The following is an 18,144-nucleotide window of genomic DNA, read 5'->3' on the forward strand; positions in this document are numbered from 1 at the left end:
AAACTAACTCAGCAAAAAGTGGAGGGTAAAAGGCAAAACATTTAGTAGTGCCTCTGCATAAAGGGCCATTTCCAGCACAGATCCTGGACATTTTCTTAGCATTCCCCATTTATTTCTCACTTACAAGTCTGTTTTACAAAGAGCTAAGAATTGCTGTAGGCCTCCCATGACCACAGTATAGGTATTTCACTGTGTGCCATATAAATTGCAGATTGAAAGGGGCAAGCTCTTGACTAATTGCTAGTACAGCTGAATTTCTTTGACAAGATTAATCCTCTGTTCTCCTTGTACATCACGTCTTGCTCACCACTGCTCCGACCACATCCTGTTACACCATCTAAAACCATTTCACACACACCACACTATCAAAACACCTCTCTGAACCTACTGCAATATATAAAATCACTGTATCTCACAACAAGCCAATCTAGACCAAATTAACCCAATTTACTTCACACGTAATCTAGCCACTACACAACCTGTTTTAGCACATCAAATACCACCCACTGCTAATACAATTTTCAGATCCTACACCTAACCAAGGTTTTTGCGAGAAATCATTAACCATGTTGCCCGGATCTAAAGAGAGAGATGTATGCTTCCTCATTTCACCATATCCACCAACAAACCAATACAATTGTAGTATGCAGGTTGGTTTTAGGCAAGGGAAAAGCTAAATGGAATAAGCGAGAGAAAATTAACACACTGGAGAGTGCCACTGTGACTCATAAGTTCTGCGGGCGTGGTTTTAACAACTGCTCCTAGCAGTTATCTTTAATGAGTAAGACTATTGGTGCCCATGAATTATGCTGCATCTAACTCTATGTACACTGCAACTGATCATATATACATGCACACACTATGCAGCAGATTTTTAAAGGATTCTGGCAGGGAGACAAAGCCAATGCAGATCTTTCATTAAGGGTAAGTATGCTCAAATTGTTTTTGGTTGAAAATATATGGTTAATTAGGTCACTCCATGAATGACTACTTTAAATGGTATCAATCAGTGTCACTGGTGCTTCAATAGTAAAGCATTACCTATATCTATCCAATACGTGACTAGGCCCTGCAGTATGAATCAAGAGCTCAAAGCTGATACGAATGCTTCATTTTTCTCAGTAAAACAAACTGGAATTTATCAGTGCTTTTTTGCTTGATGTTTGTCCTTAAAGGATAGTGAGGAATGCGCAAGAAAGCCCAGGAATTGGATGTAAAATGAAAGGCAGGGTAGAAAGCATATTAATCTATATTAGACGTCCTTCCTGAGTTTATTATTACATCTGCTTTTGTGGACAAACTCATTGTTTGCTATTTTAAGTTTTAGATATACTGAATATATCCAGGTTTGAATGAGGTCCCATCAGAATTTGAGGATGTCTTTAACTATAGGTGGGTGTCATTAATAATATAATACATAATAGCGCAAATAATAATTTATCGGGCAGCCTTTAAGCTCAAACTTCCGACTGCAGAGGACATCTTCTTCTTTTGATGTACCTAAGGTACCCCTTTCTTCATACGCCCACAACAAAGTACCCTGACACTAGAAATAAAACAGCACGCCCTGTAAATAACTGAACAACCATGTAGGATCTAGTTTAGATATTATTGTTACATATATTTCACCGACTTCACTATCACTCATAAGCCTCTGCCTGTCCACCAACGAGCAGTAAAGAATCGTGGTGATATTTCACTGCCAGCAAGGGTCAGTATTCTACGTAGGTTATTAGTGTTGAAAAAAGATTAGCTTAAGACAGTTGGTTGAATATGACCTTTGTCCCTGCTAGCGAGTCCGGGGTGGATGGAGCTTGATATTAATAAAAAAGTTGTTCACCTTTTCATGCGTTGATCCCAATTATGTGAACAGAAAGTGGCAGGCTGTTATGTTTCTGTACATGTCCCACGTAGTTTTGCATCAAAGAGTACACAACGTGCATTTGGTGTATGTTATACACACACCACCTCTTGGATTATTTTTTCTTGTGTTGTAAAAATATTTCTTAGCTATTTATTTGTGCCGCATGCTACTCACAAGTCTTACGAAATGTTACGCTTCGGTCATCACAGTACCGGATATTTGTGGGAGCCTCGAATACGGAGGTAAGGCGATCCAGACTGCACTCAGAAACGTGTGGTTGTGATAGAATTGCAGGAATTAATTGAAATACGCAATCCGTTAGGTAAGTAAAACATTATTTCTGAAAGAATGGAGAATATCCTATGTACTCAGTACAGCGTATGCATATTGAGAACCCATTCTATTGGTAAACTGCATTCTGAGGCTGTGACTCACCCATTTATTTAAAGTGAAAATAAACTGATAGTTTTCGAGATAAAACACACAGGCCTGTTTTTTTATTTTTGTTTTGCTGAAGAACAAAGCTGCCTCGTCTCCCCTCCTTTCGGAGACCCCCATGCTCTTCTGAAGCCTGGCGCTGACTGGCACGGATAAGCAGGAGTCCTGTGACCTGACTGTTTTTATTAACTGCTTGGAAGTTATTCACCATTAAACACAATTGGACTCATTTCTTTTTTTAGGTCAAGCGCGCAAGCACTTTTCAATATGTTGTATGTGTTCTGTGAGCTTTTAACCACGCCCATCTCACAGCCATCACTATCACTAGTTCTGGGCTTACCTTTCAGAAATCCCTTGATCTCATCGATAAATGCTTTACGTTTGTTCTGCCTTTGGGCGTTTTTTTTTACCACCTTGCCCACTGACCTTGTTACATGGATTATTGCATGATTGCTGGTATACTTCAGTGTGGGCAAACAATTGTTTTCTTTTGTCTTTCACCTTCATGCTCCATGACAGCAATGAAGCTCACAGCACAAACAGCACAGATAGTGCAAACTCCATTGGCGATATTGAAGCGCTGGTCACATTGTTCACACTGTTACCTGTGAACGCTGAATTTATTACCAGTGAATTTTATGTATTACGAGTTATGAATTTGCAGAGATTTTGGTTAACACAGAAGATAATGCGCGATTATGTGCCCACTTGAGTGGCCTCCATGAAATACATAGGGGGTCATTACAACATTGGCGGTAAAAGCCGCTTACTGCCGTGCATAAGACTGCAACACACCGCTGCAGCAGCGGAATTCCGCCACGGTATTATGACCCACTGCTCGGAATCCGCCAAAATTCAGACACCCACACAAGTCTGCCACACCAAAGGTCAGTGAAAAACTGGCGAAAACAAAACCTCCACTGTCACGCCAACAGAAATACACCCACACTATCACGACACACGAATCCACGCGGCGGTCTTTCAACCGCAGTATTCCATTGGCGGTACACACTGCAGCGTTCAAAATACACAAACATCTCCAAAACACCACCACATTGGACAATTCGAAATACACACACCTGATACACATACACACCACTCCCACACACCCATTACAAGATAAAACACACACCCACATCATCCACAAACCCCTACGACAAAATTACCGAGAGAAGGCCAGAGAGAGACACTACAAACAACTACCAAGCATTCACATTACTTCCACGCACCTCACACAACACACCACTACATATCACCCCACTTATCACTACACACACCACCCCACACATCACCCACACCACCCCATGGCACGGAAAAGACACCCCAGGTTCTCTGAGGAGGAGCTCAGGGTCATGGTGGAGGAAATCGTCCGGGTAGAGCCACAGCTATTCGGAGCACAGGTGCAGCACTCCTCCATAGTTAGGAAGATGGAGCTATGGCGCAGAATAGTGGACAGGGTCAACGCAGTGGGACAGCACCCACGAAATAGGGATGACATCAGGAAGAGGTGGAACGACCGACGAGGGAAGGTGCGTTCCATGGTCTCAAGACACCACCTTGCGGTTCAGCAGACTGGCGGCGGACCCCCACCACCTCCCCCACAACTAACAACATGGGAGGAGCATGTCTTGGCGATTCTGCATCCTGAGGGCCTCGTAGGAGTAGATGGTGGAATGGACTCTGGTAAGTCAAAGCTTTAACTGCTTCATCCCCCACCCTACTTGCATGCTATCACATACCCCCACCCTCACCCCCACCCCCATCACTCCAACTCCTCACAAATGTCCCAACATCACAAACCACACATCCTAACACCAAGCCCTGCATGCAACAACAAAGCATGGACACCCATCACCGAAGCATGGCCACTGCACATACCCATACACCCCCCTAAACCACCATCACACAAGGACCCACACAGGAATGCAAGCACTAGGGTACACGGTCACCCACCCATTGCACACCATGGCACACACAGATGTTACAAACATCCTTTCATACCCCTGTAGGACCCCTACCCAACGTCACTAGACAGGAGGGACCACACATGTCCACACCACCAACAGAAGAGGCCCACAGTGATGACAGCACCTCTGTCCAACTGGATCTAGATGACCAGCCCGGCCCATCGGGGACCTCTGGACAGTCGGTTCCCCTCACACAGTCACAGGCCACCACAGACCTTCCCCCCTCTGGAAACACCAGCACAGCACCCACCCAGCGGGCCCATACCTCTGTCCCCAGGACACGTCAATCAGCAGTGTGTCCACCACTACAGGGAACCCAGGCTAACCCACCACCCCAACAACAACAGGGACCTGGGGGCAGTGGCAGTGGGCACATGGTCCAGGGGACGGAGGCCCAGAAACATAGGGGAACTGGGAGGGCTGCTGTGCGACAGGGGGAGGACAGGCCCAGGGAACCCACTCTCCACGAGGCCCTCTCCTCCATCAGGGGAGCCTGCCACCACTCCCAGGAGACAATGGCAACGGTACTGGCCAAGTTTCAGTAGACCCAGCGCCTGTAGGAGGAACAGTATTTGGGCTTCAGGGAGGAACTCAGATCCATCAATTCCACCCTGGGCACCATCGTAGGGGTGCTGAAGGAAGTCCTCAACACCAGGAGGGACACTGTGGCACAACAAGGGGCCCCAGACACTAGCGTGGACGATGAACTGCCCACCACCTCCACCGGCGCTAGTGGACAAGAGGCACCGCCACAGGACCACCACACCAGCACCCCACCCCCTGCAGAGGGAGAACCACCCCGCAAACGGTCCCTGAGATCCAGGACAAAGACAGAGAACGATGCCAAGACCCCCACCAAGAAATGAGACCACCCTGAATGTCATCCTTCTGTCCCACTGTGTCACCCTGTCCATCCTCAAACTGCCCCAGCTCCACTTCCTATGCCCATTTGGGCAATGCACCTGTGAGACTAATAGACTGGACTCTGCCATGGACATTCCTCCACCATCACCCCTCACCATTTTACAACCCCCTCCAATATTGAGCACTTAAATAAACAATTACAGTGTCAAAATGCTCTTTCAAATGTAATGTCAACATACCTATGTCACACAGCTCTAGTCCATGAGGAAACAAAGCAGATGTCACACAGCGGGACCCACATCTGTGAAATCGTAAGGGAAAGTGACAACTCAGTGACCATACACTGGGTGAAAACGACAGACAGTAGAGAGGTAGAAGTGTTAAAGTACATGTAGTAAGCAGGTTTGTATTCTTATCTGTGTCTCACTGGAAATATTGCAGGATCACCGAGTTCCTGTTGTCGATGTCCTCTTCTTCTGCTTCCTCGTCTTCGCTGTCCACAGGCTCCACAGCTGCAACAACACCGCCATCTGGGCCATCCTCCTGCAGAACAGGCACCTGTTGTTGCAAAGCTAATTTGTGAAGCATACAGCAGGCCACAATGATCTGGCACACCTTCTTTGGTGAGTAGAATAGGGATCCACCTGTCATATGGAGGCACCTGAACCTGGCCTTCAGGAGGCCGAAGGTCCGCTCTATAATCCACCGAGTTCGCCAATGGGCTTCATTGTAGCGTTCCTCTGCCCTTGTCCTGGGATTTCTCACTGGGGTCAGTAGCCATGACAGGTTGGGGTAACCAGAGTCACTTGCAAATGGCGAGGGACAACTGTTAGACACACACTAACCTGTAGGGATATCCCCAGACCCAGACAACCATTCCCACTGACTTGCTTCCAGGTGCTCACCTAATAGCCACACACGGTGCATCTGAAGTTGCCCCATCACATAAGGGATGTTGCTATTCCACAGGATGTAAGCGTCATGCACTGAGCCAGGGAATTTGGCATTGACATGGGAGATGTAGTGGTCTGCCAAACACACCATCTGCACATTCATGGAATGATAACTCTTCCAGTTTCTGTACACCTGTTCACTCCTGCGGGGGGGTACCAAAGCCACATGTGTCCCATCAATGGCACCTATGATGTTGGGTATATGTCCCAGAGCATAGAAGTCACCTTTCACTGTAGGCAAATCCTCCACCTGAGGGAAAACGATGTAGCTCCGCATGTGTTTCAGCAGGGCAGACAACACTCTGGACAACACGTTGGAAAACATAGGCTGGGACATCCCTGATGCTATGGCCACTGTTGTTTGAAATGACCCACTCGCAAGGAAATGGAGTACTGACAGCATCTGCACTTGAGGGGGGATTCCTGTGGGATTGCGGATAGCTGACATCAGGTCCGGCTCCAGCTGGGCGCACAGTTCCAGGATTGTGGCACGATCAAGCCTGTACGTGATGATCACATGTCTTTCCTCCATTGTCGACAGGTCCACCAGCGGTCTGTACACCGGAGGATGCCGCCATCTCCTCACATGTCCCAGCGGACGGTGCCTATGAAGGACAACAGCGAGCACAGAGTCAACCAACTCAGTGGTACGTACACACAGCTTACACAGAACACGAATCATAATCTGAAATTTGGCCTGTATGAGTGTTGAGGCAAGGCCTAGGTATGTGTGACACAGTTAAAAATTAAGCCATGTGGGCCACTGAAATGGCGGCTGCCTGACCTGTAAAGTGGGACAATGGGATGTAAGGTAACTGCGCTGCCCTTGTACAACGTCGCGGTAGGCGGTCAAAGACCGTGGCGCAATTCTGCATTGGTTAACATTGGACCTTATGTGTCCCAAGAGCCAATGACAATGAACGTCGGCGGTGACGGTACGCACCGCCGCAGGCATGACCGCCATTTTCTATCTGTGCAATCACTCGATACCTGATCTTCGACAGGAGAGGACCTACACTGCGAGTGCTGCTGTGACATCGGTCTGGAAGAGACAATGGCTCGTGCGTCTGGGGAAAGGGCCCCTGCCTTCACATCGGAGGAGTTGGAGAAACTCGTGGATGGGGTCCTCGCCCAGTACACGCTACTCTACGGTCCTCCAGACAAACAGGTAAGTACACTGGGAGCATGCTGTATGGGCTATGCCTGTGTGGAGTGGGGTGGATGAAAGATGGGGGGGGGTAGATTGAGGCGTGCATGAAACAACGGTGAGTGCATGTGCCACATGGCAAGGGTAGGGATGGGGGCCAATGACTGTGACAGTGCAGTTGGTAATAACTTTCTTTTCCTCCTTTACAATTCATGTAGGTCAGCGCCCACCAGAAAAAGGATATTTGGCGTGCCATCGCCAAGGACGTCCGGACCCTGGGGGTCTACCACAGACAGAGCACCCACTGCCGTAAGAGATGGGAGGACATTCGCCTCTTGAGCAAGAAGACGGCGGAGGCCCATCTGGGGATGGCCTCCCAACGTGGGAGGGGTGCCAGTCGGACCATGACCCCCCTGATGTTCAGGATTCTGGCAGTGGCGTACCCGGAGTTGGATGGGCGCTTGAGGGCATCACAGCAGCCACAAGGGTTGAGTACACTCTCATTCTGCTGATTTTGCGCGCAGTGGAGGTGTCTGGGTGGGGCAGGTGGGATGTGGGATTCCCTAGGCCAGGGCGAGTGTGCTAGTTATGTCCCCTTGTTCTGGCAGACCCTGTGGCACCCCACCCCACCTGTGGACAGTGCCAAGTACACCTAGTCAGGCTCCTGTATCATCCATGTGTGCAGATGTCGGCCATAGCCTTGTAGGCCATGTCCCAGGGATTGAACAGTGGAGCCCAAGTGCGCGGCGTAGTGCAGGGGGCTTCTGTGTTTGTCGTGTCCGCCAACGGTCGCGGTAATGCATGCACTCAACATGTCTTTCTTCTGTCGTCCCCCCCTTTTTGTGGTCTCCCTGTTCTTGTGTGCATTAGCATCATCAGGCGGAGGAGCAGTGGCACCGGAGCAGGAGGGAGCTGCATCCCACATGGCCCTGGAGGGCGACACAACGGACTCGGAGTTCACCAGTGGGACGGAGGGCGAGGGGAGCTCCACGACGGGGACAGGAGCTGACACAAGTGATACAGACTCGTCCTCTGATGGGAGCTCCCTTGTGCCCCCACTTCTACAGGTACAGCCGCCAACCCCCCTACCAGCACTGCCCTCCCAGCAGCCCCTCAGCCTTTGCCCCGTGCCCGCTCACCCAGGAGGGTGGGCCTCACCTTCGTCCCAGGCACCTCAGACCCTGCCCCAGTCACCCCTGCTGCCCTCAGTGAGGAGGCCATTGACCTCCTCAGGTCCCTCACTGTTGGGCAGTCTACCATTTTGAATGCCATCCAGGGTGTAGAAAGGCAGTTGCAACAAACAAATGGATTCCTGGAGGGCATTCATTCTGGTCAGGCGGCCTTTCAGCGAGCTTTTCAGACTCTGGCTTCAGCACTGATGGCAGCCATTGTCCCTGTCTCTAGCCTCCCCCTCCAACTTCCTCCACCCAGATACAATCCCCTCTACCTCAGCCTATCCCAAGCACACCTTCAGACCAGCATGCACACACGTCAACACACAAGGGAAGCTCATGCAAACATAAGCACCACACATCCCACAGGCACTCACGCAAGCATCACACACATGCAGACACACCAACATCCACTGCCTCCACTGTGTCCCCCTCCTCCTTGTCTCCCTCCTCCCTCCCAGTCTCGTCTACACTCACACCTGCATGCACTACATCTACAGCCACTACTTCCATCACCAGCACACACACCACCACACCCCGCTCATGTGCAGTCACCACCCCCACTGCCATTCACACGTCCCCTGTGTCCTTTCCCAGTCTGTCTGTGACGCCACCTCCCAAGATACACAAACGCAGGCACACACGCACCCAACAGCCATCCACCTCACGACAGCCTCCAGCGCATGCACCTTCACCCAAAGTCACCAAACGAACACCTCCTACACCCACAACCTTTTCCTCCACTCCCTAACCCCCTCCAACTACCCGTCCCAGTGTTTCCAAGAAACTTTTCCTGTCCAACCTTGACCTCTTTCCCTCAACTCCCCCACCCCGTCCGTCTCGTAGGGCCCGACTCTCCAGGTCCCAACCTAGCACCTCAGCCACAACATCTCCAGGACCAGTGGTGCCTGTAGTCACCGGAATCTGGAGTGCACCGGCCACCAGGGCAGCCAGTGTGACACAGAGCCACAGCACGGACAGTCCCCCACCTGTCAAGCATCAAAAGTTGGCCAGTGCCCTGCGGGAGAGGGGGAAGACTCCAGCCACCAACACCGCTCCCAGGGGTACAGGTGGGAGTGTGGAGTCAGCTGCAACACCTTCCAAGGTGGGGAAGGGCCACAAGAAAGTCAGCAAGTCTGGGAAGAGCAGCACGGCGGAGAAGACCGCCATCCCCGCTGCCCAGGAGGCCACCGCCATCATCCCCGCTTCCCAGGAGGCCACCCCCATCTTCCCCGCTGCCCCGGATGCCACCGCCATCATCCCCGCTGCCCAGTACGCCACCGCCATCATCCCCGCTGCCCAGGAGGCCACCGCCAGCACCAGCCCAGCTGCCCAGGAGGCCAGCACCAGCCCTGCTGCCCAGGTGGCCACCGCCAGCACCAGCCCAGCTACCCAGGAGGCCCCACCAGCACCAGCCCTGCGGCCCAGGAGGCCACCGCCAGCACCAGCCCTGCTGCCCAGGAGGCCCCCGCCAGCACTAGCCCAGCTGCCCAGGAGGCCCCCGCCAGCACCGGCCCAGCTGCCAAGGAGGCCCCCGCCAGCACCAGTCCAGCTGCCCAGGAGGCCACCGCCAGCACCAGCCCTACTGCCCAGGACTGGACCGCCAGCACCAGCCCCGCTGGGCCATGAAGCACCGCCAGCACCAGCCCTGCTGGGCCAGACAGGACCACCAGCACCAGCCCCTCTGGGCCAGACAGGATGCCAGCACCAGCCCCGCTGGGCCAGACAGGACCGCCAGCAGCTGAGTCACTGCCAAGGACCCCGCCGCCACAAGCACCGCTGCCAAGGACACCGCCGCCACAAGCACCGCTGAACAGGACACCGCCGCCACAAGCACCGCTGCCAAGGACACCATGAGCGCCAAGGGCACTGACACAACTGAGTCCGTCACGAGCAGGATGAAGCACTCTGGGCACAAGGCCCCCTCCAGAACCAGTGGAGAGATACATCCACTACCTCAGTCCTTGGCAGGATGAAGCACTCTGGGCACAAAGCCCCCTCCAGAACCAGTGGAGACTGTTATCCACTTGAGAGACTGTGGCTTTGCACTCCCCAGGATAAAGCAGTGGGCAAGTCACCCACTGTAGAGACTTGAGAGACTGTGGCTTTGCACTCCGCAGGATTGAACAGTGGGCAAGACACCCACTGTAGAGACTTGAGAGACTGTGGCTTTGCACTCCCAAGGATAAAGCAGTGGGCAACACACCCACTGTAGAGACTTGAGAGACTGTGGCTTTGCACTCCCCAGGATAAAGCAGTGGGCAACCCACCCACTGTAGAGACTTGAGACACTGTGGCTTTGCACTCCCCAGGATAAAGCAGTGGGCAAGCCACCTACTGTAGAGACTTGAGAGACTGTGGCTTTGCACTCCCCAGGATTGAACAGTGGGCAAGCCACCCACTGTAGAGACTTGAGAAACTGTGGCTTTGCTCTCCCCAGGATTGAACAGTGGACAAGCCACCCACTGTAGAGACTTGAGAGACTGTGGCTTTGCACTCCCCAGGATAAAGCAGTGGGCAACCCACCCACTGTAGAGACTTGAGAGACTGTGGCTTTGCACTCCCCAGGATTGAACAGTGGGTAAGCCACCAACTGTAGAGACTTGAGAGACTGTGGCTTTGCACTCCCCAGGATAAAGCAGTGGGCAACCCACCCACTGTAGAGACTTGGGAGACTGTGGCTTTGCACTCCCCAGGATTGAACAGTGGGCAAGCCACCCACTGTAGAGACTTGAGAGACTGTGGCTTTGCACTCCCCAGGATTGGACAGTGGGCATGTGGCCCCCTCGTGGATTTGGCGTCGTGCACTCAACCAGCTGAGGTGCCGCCTCTTTCCCTTCCCCCTGAGGTGCCTGTTTTATTGCTATCTGATGCCCCTGCAGTGTTCTCTCCGTCATGTTCGGGGATTGAGTGTGGGCCTCGCCCATGCCGTGTGGGCCCAGTGTTCCACGGACTTCAATGGAGCACTACCTGGACTACTATTCTTGGTGCATATATTTGTTTATAGTGTAAATATATTTTTGCGTCCTGGATTTTCATATATTACAACGGTTACACTAATTTGCTTTTGTCTTTGCATTCTTCCGGGGAGTTTGGGGGGTGTAACTGTAATGTGTCATGCTGTATTAGTGTGTGTGTTGTAGTGGGTGGGGGTGGGGGTGTTGCGTGTGTGTGTCCCTGTTTTTTCCCTCCCCCCTCCCCTGTGTTATAGGTGCAGTACTCACCGCTGTCTTCGCCGCTGGTGTTCGTGCTCCTGGTAGAGGAGCAAGAAGATGAGGGCTGGCAGGATCTGGAGCTCAGGTTCCATGGCGTCCTGATTCCTCGTGGGGTGTGTAGAGGTGAGCGTTTTCCCTTCGGAGTCCTGTTTCCGCCGTGTTTTTGTCCGCAGTGAATCCGCCCCGGAAAAGGTGGCGGATTGGTAGGTTGTGATACTGTGGGCGGTACATTGTCCTCCACCTGTCTGTTGGCGGTGACCGCCAAGCTGTTTGTTTGTACCGCCGGGGTGGTCGGAGTGATAAAGTGGCTGTCTTTGTTGGTTTCCGCCATGGTCGTAATTGCAAATTTTTTACCGCCGGTCTGTTGGCGGTCTTACCGCCGCTTTAACACCGACCGCCAGGGTTGTAATGACCACCATAATGTTTTATTAAATGCATGCTAATGTTTATTCAGAGCATATACGTAGAATTTTTTTTGTAGTAGTATGTTATAATAATGATTTCATGTTATGTAATTTGCTTATTAATTTTAGGCCTTAAGTTAGCGAAGTTGGGCCTAAGTTTACACAGCCTCATATTAAACTGCAATGTCTGAATAAAATTGTGAATTTATGTTTGGAAAATAACGATGCATTGTTCACATTGAGTTGACCAAACATTTAGCAGAAGCCCTTAACTTTCTCATGAAAACTGCTTGCTAGAGTGTTCTGTGTTAGTATTTGTTACTTTGTTAACTTGGTGCGTGAGAAAAGCGATGTTCCCAGGAACTAACAATGGACGCACTGACTAGAGTATGGATGGATACAAGAAAGTAACCTGACGAGTCAGACGATGGGAACGGGAGAAGAAGAGCCAATCATCGACGTGTGAAAGACAGTTTAGTTTTATCATCGATTTGGAGTCTAGTTCTAATTGGATTGACTATAAACGTACAATTTTCTGACCAATTACGATGTGGGAAGTTCTTTATGTAATTTTAACTTAGCTGGACTGCACAGAGGAGAAGCAGTCATTCTCATTCTAATCTGTTTTTGGAGCTGAGCAGTTTTTGATGACTTTATTCTTAACTTTAACTTTGAAGCTTGATGGCTAAATGAATTTGATGCTGCCCTTAGAGATTGCTTCTTAAAAGGTTCAGATTGCATAGAGACCCCTGTATCTGAGCCATTCCCTTTCACTGTCCTTTGATGAGGAAGACCAGACTGATGTCCAACTGATGAAGAGAATCGCAGCTTGGCGATCCATATTGGGGAGAGGTATAACAAAATTCTATTGTCTTAATTATAGATTTGTTATTTGTTTCTATGTACCAGCCGTTGTTTTTTTAGAGCCATAGCTAGATGTTTTCCAAATTAACTTTGACTGAACTGTTTTTGCTAGAAGCCCAAACATGCTATTCTACTCAGAAAGATAGATAGGGAGACACTGGAGATGCTGATAACTTATTACTAAAATAATTTGTATGTGTTCATTTGCTGAAACTAAATGTATGCTATTTCTAATGCACAGTTATTCCTGTTATTGATTTGTACTGTGATTCTAGAATGCTTGACAGTCAATCCATTAGTTAAATTTAGATTCTTCAGAAGATTTGGTCAACCAGTGTTATTTTTATATGTCTATCAGTTGATTTTTTAGATTGACTTATGTGATTTTAGCATTGTTAATCTAGGGAAATAAACTTTCTAACTTTTACTGAATGGTGTGGTTATTCATGACCAAATGGGTCATGATGTGTGATAATCGATGAGTCTTAAGAGATTTTGGTGTTTACTGATTAGGTTAATGTATTTGCTTTGAGTTTAGGGACTAAGCATAGACAAAAGGTTCATCAACCTATAACGCGTCCCCTTATCTATTAACATATAAAGACCAAATACAGACTGACCCGCCAACAGAAATGGTAGCAGAGTAGGATGGTTAGGCTCCTTAAGAGCCCGTCATAAGGCCAATTGCATGGTTTGCCTCTTTAAGAGCACATCATAAGGTCCTTTTTTCTCTCTAGAAATGGTAAAAGTGTTTGAAGGTTGTCTCCGTAAGAGGCCATCATAAGGTTCTTTTCTCCAGAATTGGTAGCAGAGTAGACATAGGTTCCTTTTTTCCCTCAGAAGTGGTAAAAGAGTTGGATGAGTAGTCTCCTTAAGAGATCAAAATAATTTGCAGATTTGGTAAAGGTTGAGATTTTCGGATTCAGTGATACAAAGTGGAAAGAAGATATCTCCCTAAGAATCTACCTTGACTTTCCCAAATCCTTGGAGTTTGCCAATGCTTGTTTGAAGATGTTCTCGGCACTCTAGTGACAGAGTGAATGTAATATGTTTTGCACTTGCACAGCTTAAGCAAATCGCAGGTGAGTTATGATGTTTGTGAGGGTTTAGAGAGTTTTCATACTCCAAATGAAGTTGTTGAACGAGTTTGCTTACTCCGAAGTGTGAGAGTAGGGAAGTCGAAGAACTTCATATGTGTGTGGCGCTTTGTGCTAAAAAATTGTCCACGTGGTTGTTGGTATACAGACCCTGCGTGGTCTAAAACTCCGCAGTATTGAATAAGTGTATGAGACACTTGGTTTATGTTGTAATTTGCCCGTTTATTAGGTCAATCAGACGTGGTTGACAAACTCGAGAGTGCTTGTTAAAGAGAATTATAGGTTTTCAACTGAGATTTGGTGATTTCTATGTGCACCAGGAGGATCCAATGATTGGTTGAGAGTAAAATTCCGCTTGCGAGTCAGGGAACTGAGATAGAAGGAGTAGCTGTCAGATCGAAATGCCACAGTGAAAAATCAGGAAGGTTTCTGAAGCGATTGTGTTACCTACCTGTAGTAAACGAACAAATTTGTATATTGGGTTTTTATTTTGTGCTAAAAAATGTTATATTAGTTTTGTGCGGATCTGAGTTTAGGAGGGCAAGCCGAAGGGCTTTGTCAGCCGCTGTAGGTGTGGGTGTGACATCATTGGAGCCGTGCTGGGATAGGTTGGTTAGTGAAAAGGGTCACAAATGGATTGGTGGACAACTGTGATGGGTAATTGGTTGAGAAGGCAGGCAAAAAGGATTTGGGGATTAAAAGTTACTTCCTGATTTGATTGAAAAAGTAGCGTAAATTACAGAAAATTACATTTTTCAAAGCGTTAAAGAGTGCCCTAAGGGGAGATACGTTTATACCAGCTAGAATAGGAGAAGTTACACCACCAGAAGGTGCATCCTCCTATGTTGTATTTGAAGAACATAGAGCTGCACCATGTCTTTGGTTAAAACATTGTGCAAAGAGACAGAGAGAGATGGGAGCTTAGCATTCCCTGTGCATGGACCATTTAATTTGAGGATTTTAGAGAACTTGAGGAGGATATGATTTGAAACCTCCTCCGAGACCAGCACTGTTTGAAGCTTTAACCATTTGGGAACTAGTAGCCAGACAGCAAGAGCAATTGAAGTAATAGGGGAGAATGAAGAAAGCGAAGAAGACTTTAGCTGAGGCAACATGGACAATGATCAGAAATTTTGGAGAACTGAGACGTTATAGAGAATTAAGTTGTTTCCTGACATTCCCAAGAGAATGGAAACGTGACTAGTAAAAGTACAAAGAATAGGGATTCACATCCTTCTGACAACAAAGAACAGGGATTGACAAGAGTCTAGAAAGTCTTTGACTCTCAACAAAGACTCAGATGATGATGAGTTCATTTTGCAGTTACTGAGAAATCGTCCCCCACGATATGCAGCCCATGAGAAAGGTTCAAGTACCAACGTAGACCCTACAGCTCCGACACCAGTTGAGTCCAACCAGAGCCAGATACAGGTTAGCCATAGTATTCCGAGCACCTCTGCGATTCAAATGCCTGTGCCGCAGATGGACATACTGAGAATTAACCCAGATGTGCCAATCGTAAATACTGCAACAAACCTCACTTCCGGCATCCCCCTCTGTGTCCAGCCTGCTGCAGTGGAGGAAGGTCCCCCTGTCTGTCTCTGCAGTTATCTTCATCTTCAGACCCTCACAGAACTCCCCTCAAGCCCCAAATCTGAACCTGCCCCACCCCACCCCAGTCCCAGGAGGAGGAGAGAGCCTGGAAATGTCTGCACAGGTTTCTGCTCAGGAAACAAACCTTTGATGCACAGAATAATTATGAATAATGAAGATAGCACTATAAATCTGCAAAACAAGGTAAGAAATAATGAGCTTCAGTATTCAAGAAAATATCTGTGCAGTCAGAGAGAGGCGAATCTGAACATAAATTGAAGGATATATGAACAAGCAGTCAAAGACTGACTGACCTCTCGCAAGATCAGACTCTGATTGGAGCTGGTTGCAGGAGTGCGAGCCGCGAGCTGCTAGGAGGCACCGCGGACCGTGGACCATGGGCCACTCTCAGCCCGGACTGTATGGCCCGGTGTGGCCAGGTAGCAGCTCGAAGGCATCACCCGTGGACCGCTGCTGGACCCTCCCAGATAGTGAGAGCTGCAAGTAGGCAGGGCGGAGCAGCGCAGATTGTGGGCCGCTCCTGAGCGGCAGCTCGGACCTTGGGGCTGCTCAGAGCCCGTGGTCTGCTGCTGGGACCCTCCCTCCTTCCGGACTGCCCGGATTGCCCAGATTGTGCCCTGACGGGGCACACATTGACCCCTGATACGCACATGCCACCCCAGTACCCGCTCAGGTCAGACCCCCCTCACCCCTGCAGAGTGGGGCTGAGAGGGGCCTGGTTTGCCTGGGGTGAACCTGGAGCCCACCAATGACAGTGGTGGAGGTGGCAGACCACAAACATTAAAGGCACCAAATGGAGGCAGCAAGCCCAGGTAGGAGCAGCAGTGGAGAGGAGTCAGGTGTAATTGCATCTTACACTAGACTGGTGCTGGCGCACATATTGCTTTCGCCAGGGGGCCGGCCCAACGTCAGTCATAGCTACGGCCACAGCCTCCCACAAGTTCAGAGTAGCTGGAGAAGTGTGGAATAAGTGTGCTCGTGCCCCCCTTGGCCAATTGAAGTAGAGATAAAGTAAGGTGAAGTAACGCAGCAAGTGGCAGCAAGTGGCAGCAAGTGGCTTAGTACCTTTCTTTCTGTTGCATTTGGACTTTGTTTTTGGTCATTATCGGACATTGCAACCAGCATCCAACCAGGACTCAAATCCAACTAGCATCTACTTCCAATTAGCAACTAGTACCTGAGGCTTTATGACATCCTTGGACAAGGCCCAGCCGCAAGGTCAGGAAGCGGAGCCAGGGTCAGAGGCCGAAAATAATAACAATCTCTCAACCACTCATACAAGCACCCACAACAGGGGCAATAATAACACCAACTAGATCGTGGACTGTGCTAATCTCTCCAGGCACCCTGAGCCCCGACAGTCTCTCAAGTCCCTCAGGACATCGGAGGACAAGAACCGTGACACAAAAGGTACAAAGGTTACAAAGGGAACAAAGGTGGCAGGTGAAGCTGGTAAAACAGTTAATGGAGGCTAAGCATAAGAGACTGAAAGAGCAGAGGGCCTGCAGGATATTTGGCGATAACTGGAAGTTGGCACATAGAATCTTCTCTGTATGCAGGGAAATCAGCAAACCGAGAAGGTTGCCTAAGGCAGCAGATCACCTACAACCAGGTCTCAAGGCGCTGGGGCTGTGCAGTAAACCTAATATGTCTAAAACAGGAATCAAAAAGTACTAGTGCCATACAAGCCCCTCAAGCCCTACTGGCCCCGCATGCCCCTTGAGTCCGATGATACGGGTGAAGGATCCTTTAGAATCTGTGAAACCCATAGAATCCATAGCTCCCATAGATCTGATTAGTTGCGTTGAGTATGTCAACGAATCGACCTCGGATAAAAAATTTAAGTCCCAGGAGTACCAGAAGGACCCGCAGAGGAGCCTGAAGCGAAAGGTCCCAAATATTAATCAATCATATATACACAACTATTTTACAAGAACTAGGAATGGTCTAGGCACTGTGGGGGAAATTATTGAATCCATTATTCCCAAGGGCAATTAAGGCTCATGGTCTGCTATTGCTTTGCTGAATTGTCCGTTCGACCCAGCAATCAAGTCAATGCAATCAGAGCAAGTACAAATCAACACCAGTGGCATTGCAGGCACAGACAGTATCCTTGACGCCTCACTAATAGGGGAGCTGATAGAGCTGGCGGATACCGCAATAGGAGGAAGCATGAGTATGCATAACAAAAATCAGTACAATCGTACCACGGAAACTAATACTGGCAACAACACTAGCACCAATCAGCACCAGGTTGAAGCAATGAGATCAGCCCAATGTCTGAACAGCCACTCAGGGGGCAGGCTGTGCACCCAAGGGACAGCCAACAAAAAACATTGGCTGAGACTTATCAGACAGCACCATCCCAATCAGCGGAATTACAGGTTCAAGAGCCCTTTGATATCAGCTGGACCCACTCCCTCCTACACTGGGGCCCCAGTGGGTCCCGCAGGATTCCCATAATTCAATAGCCCAGGAAGGCTGAAGTCTACAAGAAACAAGACTTGAAGAACAAGGCCGTGAGGTTGAGCTTGGATGATATCCC

This window comes from Pleurodeles waltl, chromosome 9 (genome assembly GCF_031143425.1).
Source record: "Pleurodeles waltl isolate 20211129_DDA chromosome 9, aPleWal1.hap1.20221129, whole genome shotgun sequence".
NCBI lineage: Eukaryota > Metazoa > Chordata > Amphibia > Caudata > Salamandridae > Pleurodeles > Pleurodeles waltl.